Raw genomic sequence first — 8,162 nt, 5'->3', positions numbered from 1 at the left:
TAAAATAAGTCTAATCCTTCGGGCCAGCCCTAGGAGGGCTGTTAATCAGCTCAGTGGTCTGGTTAAAGTAAGGTATACTTAACTTATTATTATTATTATTATTATTATTATTATTATTATTATTATTATTATTATTATTATTATTATTACTGACAGGTTCTGAGATGCTTAGCGGAGATAAAAAATCGCCGAGAAGCAATGCTGGTTCATCATCCATGACACGTCGTCATTCCAGTACATCTATTCTCAAGTACGTGAAATTATAACACGTGAAAAATACCTAAATTGTTTCATAAAGTTTTACCACAATAAAAGGAAGAATAGCTTTAGTACGATATAGGCTAATTCTTAAGTTACCTGCTTACATGAGCCAAGAAAACAATCTTCTTAAGGTGGGAAGAAAGAACTCAATTTATTCATTAAAGCTTAAATACCCTTGAAGTGTTGATATTAAAAAAAAAAAAAAAAACTTCTCAACTGGAAGCAAATGTCGAGCGGAGGTGAAAGCGTCAAAATCAAGTATTGAAAACCTTATGACCGATAAATATAAAACTAAATGTTCACCCAGCAGTAAAACTTACATATATTTTACTTTCACTACTCATATCCCCTCCAAAGAGATAACAAATTACTTCAAGTATCCATACTTTGTTGTAAATGAATCAATATATTTTAGAACTGAATCAGTCAACAAAATATTATCTGGGAATATCCAGATCTGCTCCACACCCCCGCAAACCCCTGCTGCCCCCGTCTTTACATTTTTACCGTAACAGCCACTCGTTACCAAAAAAATATTGTAAAATCGAATGAAACAAGCCTTAAAACGTTCAACTGTAATAAAATGACGTTAAACCTAATATACAGCAATCTTATGATATATGAGTAGCTGAGGATGAGCTGCTTCATGTATTTAAAGAAGAAACTGAAAATTCGCTACATTCCTAAGATTGGGCTCCATCATGACCATGATACGATTTTTGTTGTTTCCAAGTAAACTTTGCATACTATGGAAATTTATTACTTAGTTTTCTACGAAAACTTATAAAGCCACGCCACTGAACAGGTCTTGAAGTTTATAAACGACCCCAAAAAACAAAATAAAACCCACCTAATGTTGTATGATTTACAGCTATAAATTTGTTGATAAAAACAGTGTGTCTGAAGAAAGTTTTTTTCATTAACATTACTTTTGCAATAAGTTCTACATTTTCCATAGAAAACTACATACACATACACACACACACACACACACACACACACACACACACATATATATATATATATATATATATATATATATATATATATATATATATATATATATATATATATATATATATGTATGTATGTATATATATATGTATATATATATATATATATATATATATATATATATATATATATATATATATATATATATATTAATATATATATAACAATCACGTGTGGAACAGAAATAAATTTCTGACTCACATCAGAATCGATCCCAGGTCTTTCAATTGAAAGGCAAGGGAGCTGCCCACTACCCATACAAGTCATAAAAGAAGTTGGAACCTGAGGGCAACTGCAACCAAGGAATTACCTGGGCAAGCTAACTGCTTGCATCCCAGCTTGTTTTCCCCCTGGTATGGAAACAGTTAGCTTGCCTTGGTTGCAGTTGCCCTCAGGTTCCAACTTCTTTTATGACTTATATGGCCTAGTGGGCAGCGCCCTTGCCTTTCAATTGAAAGACCTGGGTTCCATCCTCATGTGAGTCAGAAATTTATATATATATATATATATATATATATATATATATATATATATATATATATATATATATATATATATTACAAATGTTTATACAGTTTGGCCTCTCTTCCTTGATTTAGTAGAGATATAAAAAAAACAAAGAAAAGAAAGCATCAATGCTTTCTCTTTGTAAGGCAGTTGAGGGAGGCAAGCCAGAGAGCTGGTTGTGTTTCAAAACACCAACCGTCATTGAAGGATTTGAAGTTTGGTTTAGGGACCTATTCAGCAGGGTACGTTTTACCAGGGCCACCTTTAGTTAGCATGTACCTTAAGCTCACTTTTGTAGGACCTTCAGACTGGCGAGTTTTTTGTCATATTTCAGACGCTGCTGCAGGCCATCAAGTGGGAGGAGTCTTCCAAGCAAGCACCCACGCATTTTGACCCAGCTCCTCAGTCCACAAATACCCTTGAGTGAGAGCACAAGCATCGTGTATCTCTCTCGGCTTCCTCCCTTTGTCCTTTACTCCTCTTGTGGATTATTATTATTACTAAAATAGTTTAACCATAGGGCTGGCCCGAAGGATTAGAATGAACTGCCAGGTCTAGGCCATAGGCCTAGAACCGGGACCAAATAGGTCATTCGCATGATGGTGAATAAATGAAAATGAAGTTTAAAAGAAAAAACTGTATAATGAACATGCTTTTATTCTGAAACACATGTATATGATAAATACATATGCTCGTTTCCATACGTACAAAAACATTAAAGTTTAAGAAAATAAAATTTCAAAAAAAAATCAAAAATTAAAATCCAGAATAAATTAAAATTCAGAATAAATTACATAATTTTTTAACACCCTATTGGCTTCTGTATTTTCATTATTTACTTGGTTTTATATTTTGTCTATTAAGTTACACTTCTTCATGAATGTTAAAATTGGGATGACTGAAAATGTATATGATTCTGATTACAATTTCCCCCATCGATTTATTTCCGAAGGCTGATACTCGCTGTTGATTATATTTTGGAGTCTTGCCATGTGGACTGCTTCTTTAGCTGCTTTATCAGCTTCTTCGTTTCCTTTAAACCCTACATTGGCAGGGATCCAACATATTTCAATATTTTTTCCATTATTATACAATTTGTGGAGTTCATATTTAATCTTCTGTATAACATTATTTTTTGATTAGTAACCTTGAACAGCTTCTATAGTGCTTCTTGAGTCGCTAAAAATAACAAAATTATTGAATGATATTTGCTTTATAATTTTGATGGCTACTGCGATTGCACACAACTCTGCTGTGAAGACTGAGGCATTATTAGGCAAAGATAACTGATATGATTAGTTCTGGAATATAGCTGCATATCCTACTCCATGTTGTGATTTAGACCCATCTGTATAAATTGCGCAATGTGAACATTTTTGTCTTATATGATCTATGGTTTTTTGTCCATGGTGTTCTGGGGTATACAAGGAACTTTTTGATAAATATTTCAACTGTGTGCAAGTCCTTACTTTATTCATGGTCCAATGGGGTGGTAACTTCACTGTTCAAGGTACTTGTATATCTAAGTTCTGTGATCAAACAATCTATTAGCTCTAATTGGGAAAGGAGGTGGATTATTGTTTATAAATACTCGTATATCTCTTAGATCAAAAAGATTTTTTGTTGGTGAATCACTTGTCTTGATTCTTAATGCGATTTTCATTGTTATGAACTCTTTATGAAGGAACATTGGCAGTTCGCTAAATTGGGCTTGTACTCATGAGACTGGTGAGGATCTAAATGCTCCTGTGCATATTCTCAGTCCTTCATTGTGAATTGGATCTAATATTTTCAGTGCTGCTTCTGGCGCTGAACCATATATTTCACTTTCGTAGTCAATGATTGATAACACTTGCTTTATGGTAAGAGTATGTCTATCAGCTCCCCAATTTGTGTGTGATAGTTTTCTAATTAGACTTAAAGCCCTTTTGCATTTTGATTTTATGTAAGTTACATGGGCTTTCCAATTCTGGTGTGCATCAAATATTAGTCCTAAAAATTTTGCAGTTTGGCTAATTGGTATATTATAGTTTCCGATTTTCAATTTTATTTCTTCGCCTTTTTTCCAATTTTTATTTTCATAAAACATGACAGCTTGAGTTTTTTCTATGGAAAACCTAAAGCCTACAGATGAGGACCATTCATCTATTTTTATTATGGTTTTATCAATCATTCTTTCTGCATGCTTTATGCCTGATGCTGTATGATATATGGCAAAATCATCCATATACAGGTTACTTTTAATTTCAACCGGTAGCATGTTACTGATATCATTAATTGCTAATATAAATAGCGTACCACCAAGGACACTCCCTTGTGGAACTCCATTTTCAAGTGGAAATGTCTTGGAATAAACATTATCTGTTCTCACCTGGACAGTGCGATCAGTCATAAAGCTTTTAATAAACTTAGGAAGATGCCCGCTTATGTTATGTGATGATGTTAATATTGCATACCTCCATGTAGTGTCGTATGTCTTTTGGATGTCAAAAAAGACAGCTACTGTAATTTGCTTTCTTTCAAATCCTCTACGTATGTGGTCTTCCAAATTAGAGAATCTAATGTAGATCGATTACGTTGTGAGTCAAACTGGGAAGGAGTTAGAATTTTATTTTCACGTATGTGCCATGTAAGTCGTGCATTTACCGTTTTCTTTAACAACTTACATAGGCAACTTGTTAAAGAGATTGGTCTATAACTGTTCACATTACTAGGATCTCTTCCAGGTTTCGGCATAGGAATTATTATCGCATTTCGCAATTCATCTGGAAACAAATTTCTGAGCCATATATGATTGTAAAGTTTTAATAAGTATGATTTTGCCAAAGCAAATATCATCACCTCCAGGAGCAGATTTATTGCTGTTCAAAAGAGCATATTCCAACTCTTCCATATTGAATTTCCTATTATAATATATATTTTCTTTTGTTTCAAAATTAAGTATTATAGATTCTGCTTTATTCTTTTTTTTTTTTAATGTTTGTCCAAATTTTGGTCACTACTTATTTTGGCAAAACTTTCCCCAAGTATGTTACTAATTTCGAAGGGATCTAAAATTTTTTTGTCATTATCTAATATAGCTTGTCTGGGTGGTCAAATATTTGTTCCATTTATTTTTCGGAATTTTTCCCATACTTTTTGAATGGATGCATCGCTCGTTATTTCTGATACATAGGACCTCCAAGATATTATTTTACTTTTTATGACTGCCTTTCTAAATTTAGCTAATATTTTATTTATATAAAGGTTTTAATACATCTATTTCTAATAGTACAATTGTCATTTTTAATATATTTTCTTCCAAGAATGTTTATTGAATCTTCTGTTTAGAGTATCTAACCTTCTTGCTAGAGTGTGGTTTTCTCGTACTAATTCAGAAAGATCATTTGACCACCAGAGGACTTTATGTTTTTTATTATGGGGTTTTGAATGAGGAATAGCTTTGTCTGCTGCCTTTTTAATGAAAGATACAAGGAATTCGTTTGTCTCACTGGGATTTCTCAAATAATCATATGGCGGTATATTTCTAGTATGCAAGTTAAAAATGTCCCAATCTGCTTTTTGCATGTTATAATATGGAGAGTATGGTTTCGGTTTATTATTTAATAAGGATATTATTATGGGAAAATGATCACTTGAATAGGAGTCATCACAAATATTCCAGTCTAGTTTGTCAACTATATTTGTTGAACAAAGGGTGACATCTATTGAGGAAAATGTTCCATGGGTTTTCGAGCAATACGTATTTACTTCGTTGTCATTCAGACAACAGAGCTTACTAGTGTTCATCAAGTTTTCTTTTTTTTCTCCATTTTATCCGGTGAAATATTGTTATAGTCCCATATTGGATTATGAGCATTGAAATCTCCTACAATTAATATGGGATTCTTAAAATCTTTTATTTTCTGTAATATGTTTAAATCGTACTTTTTATTAGGCTGATTGCATTAGTTAATAATATCGAATAAACTATTTTCTCTTTTCACTGTTATTGCTGAAATTTGTAATTGAGTATAATCTATATCTACTTTGTCGTATATCATTTTATTATGGACATATATTGCTGTTCCTAAATTATTTTCATTTTCTTTTGATGTTGTGGCTAGTAGATATTTACCTATATCTGGAACAAATTTTCCAACGTGCATACATTATAATCATTGGTTCGCATTCACTTAAAAGTCGTTAGACTTCTCCTAAGTGCATTCTCGTTAATAATCCATTTATATTCCATTTGAATTATATAACGATTGAATCGTGTAATATGAGAGTGGTCAAATTATTCTAAATCATTTAAGCTGATTTTTTAAAAAAATTTCCTATAAGTTAATTTGTATTTTTGTAGATCTTGATTCATTATTTGATGTTTTAATTTGACTTTCGTTGACTGTTACATTTTTACTATCTTGACTTAATTTTTCCATTTTGATTTTTTTTAGAATATTATCTACAACACTAATATGCTATTCTTTGTAATATTCTAAATGTTCATTTCACATGCAACCTTCTTCATGAGCTTTGATGTTTGTTTTTTCCTTATTCATATACTTCATGAAATTTCTGATGGTGTTGGTTCGGCTTTCTTTAACTATAGTTTTATTTTTGTGGCACATTGCTACAAAGCATTTACTACAACCACATGTATCTCCATGTTCATTAGTTTGTTGTTCCTTTTAGGTTTTTCTTGTGGTGCCTATAATTGGTGATGGGTGAATTTCTTTGCTTTCATCCTAGTTATCTATGTTTTGGTTTTCCATTTCATCTGAACTTTGTGATTCTGCTCCTAGAGGTACTATTGTTACTATGGAAGACAGTGGAATTTTGATTTAGTGTTCTGTTTCTGAACTTTAGCTTTTGGTGAGATTGGTGGGTTTATCTTTTTATACCATTGTTTGGTGGGGTCTTATCTAGTTGCCTCTTCCGAGTTGTGTTATCTGTTTTGTCACATTCTTGTGATTTTAATTCTTCTTCCTCTTTCTCTATGTCCATATTCGTACTATTTCTGGTAAGGAGGTAAATCTATTGTCAACTGTGATAATGTCATTGTTGTATGAAATTTCCATAGAAAAGTTCTTTTGATCATGTATTTTTTTACTGATATTTCTTTATTTTTATTGTCATTCACTTCAGTTTGGGTATTGTTTGATTTTGAAGTATCTGCATACCTAAATTTCTTAGCTGGGTCATTCAATCCTCTCACTTTTAGTTCTAACTTTGCTTCCTTGATCGACATTCCTGTTCGCTCTTGTAGTAATTTAAGTTCGGTATTGTAAATAAAGTACGCACGTTTTAGCTCGGGCATGATGTTCTAGGCCACAATTTATGCATTTTGGTTGGCCACAGTCCCAGCTTGTTTTATGTTCTTGCGAACTGCAATAGGCACATCTCGAAAAATTTCTGCATTTAATAGCTGTATGGCCATATTTGCAACAGTTCTTGCATTACAAGGGTTTGGGAACATAAGGTCTTAGTTTCCTGTTTAATCCAAGTATTTTAATTTTCAAGAGCAAGGTTTGGCCACTAAACTTTAATTTTGCTATTTTGATAGGTTTATTTTTGTCTTTCCTGCTTGGGACCTCATATAATTCGCAGTCTTCAGCATTGCTGTATCTTTTTTGTAATGAATCTAGGAACGTTGATTTGTTTTGTATTTCTTCTTCTAGATTTTGTAATATCACTGTGCCTTGTAAACTGTTCATGGAATCATGCCTTGTGACACTTATATTCATGTTTCTCTGTTTTTAATATTTTGATAATTTTCTGATTGGATTCTGGTTGTTGTTTCAACCAACCATTCCCTTTTCTTAATTTGTCTTATGTTCATCTCTTGTGATGGGCATCGGTTCAACAAGTAATTTTCCAATTTTAATAAGGATATTTCTTGGTCAGCTTGTAAATTCAAAAACCTTGACCAGTTTGATTCTCCAAAAAGGGAATCAAAGTGAACCAAGGTTGAGTAAGGTCTATATTTTCTTTTGTTTATTCTTTTAGGCTCCAAAGGACCCATGGTAGAAAAGTTTGAACTATTTCTTTTTCCTTTTTTGATAGGGACATAGGCACAGAAACATCTGGCTTAAAGGAGAATGGTTCCATTGTGACAACGCCAGGTCCTTTTTTTACAGGGATATCCTTTTCCTCACATGGGTCATCAACATTTGGAGAATTTTCAATCTCCAAGGTGGGTGAAGAGGTCGTCATCTGTGCCAAAACAGTATCATCAGAGGGCCCATCTTTACTGTTAGTATTCATAAAGATTGAATATTAGGAAAAAAAATAAAACTGAAAATTTTAAAAAGATATCATTAACCTTTCATGGGGTTTATTCTTCCACTAATGTCACAAGTGGGAGGCGATTTCCAAATGTCCGCCCCCTACCCTAC

Source organism: Macrobrachium rosenbergii, chromosome 42 (genome assembly GCF_040412425.1).
Source record: "Macrobrachium rosenbergii isolate ZJJX-2024 chromosome 42, ASM4041242v1, whole genome shotgun sequence".
Lineage (NCBI taxonomy): Eukaryota > Metazoa > Arthropoda > Malacostraca > Decapoda > Palaemonidae > Macrobrachium > Macrobrachium rosenbergii.
The sequence above is the reverse complement of the archived record's forward strand: the minus strand, read 5'-3'. Positions refer to the sequence as shown.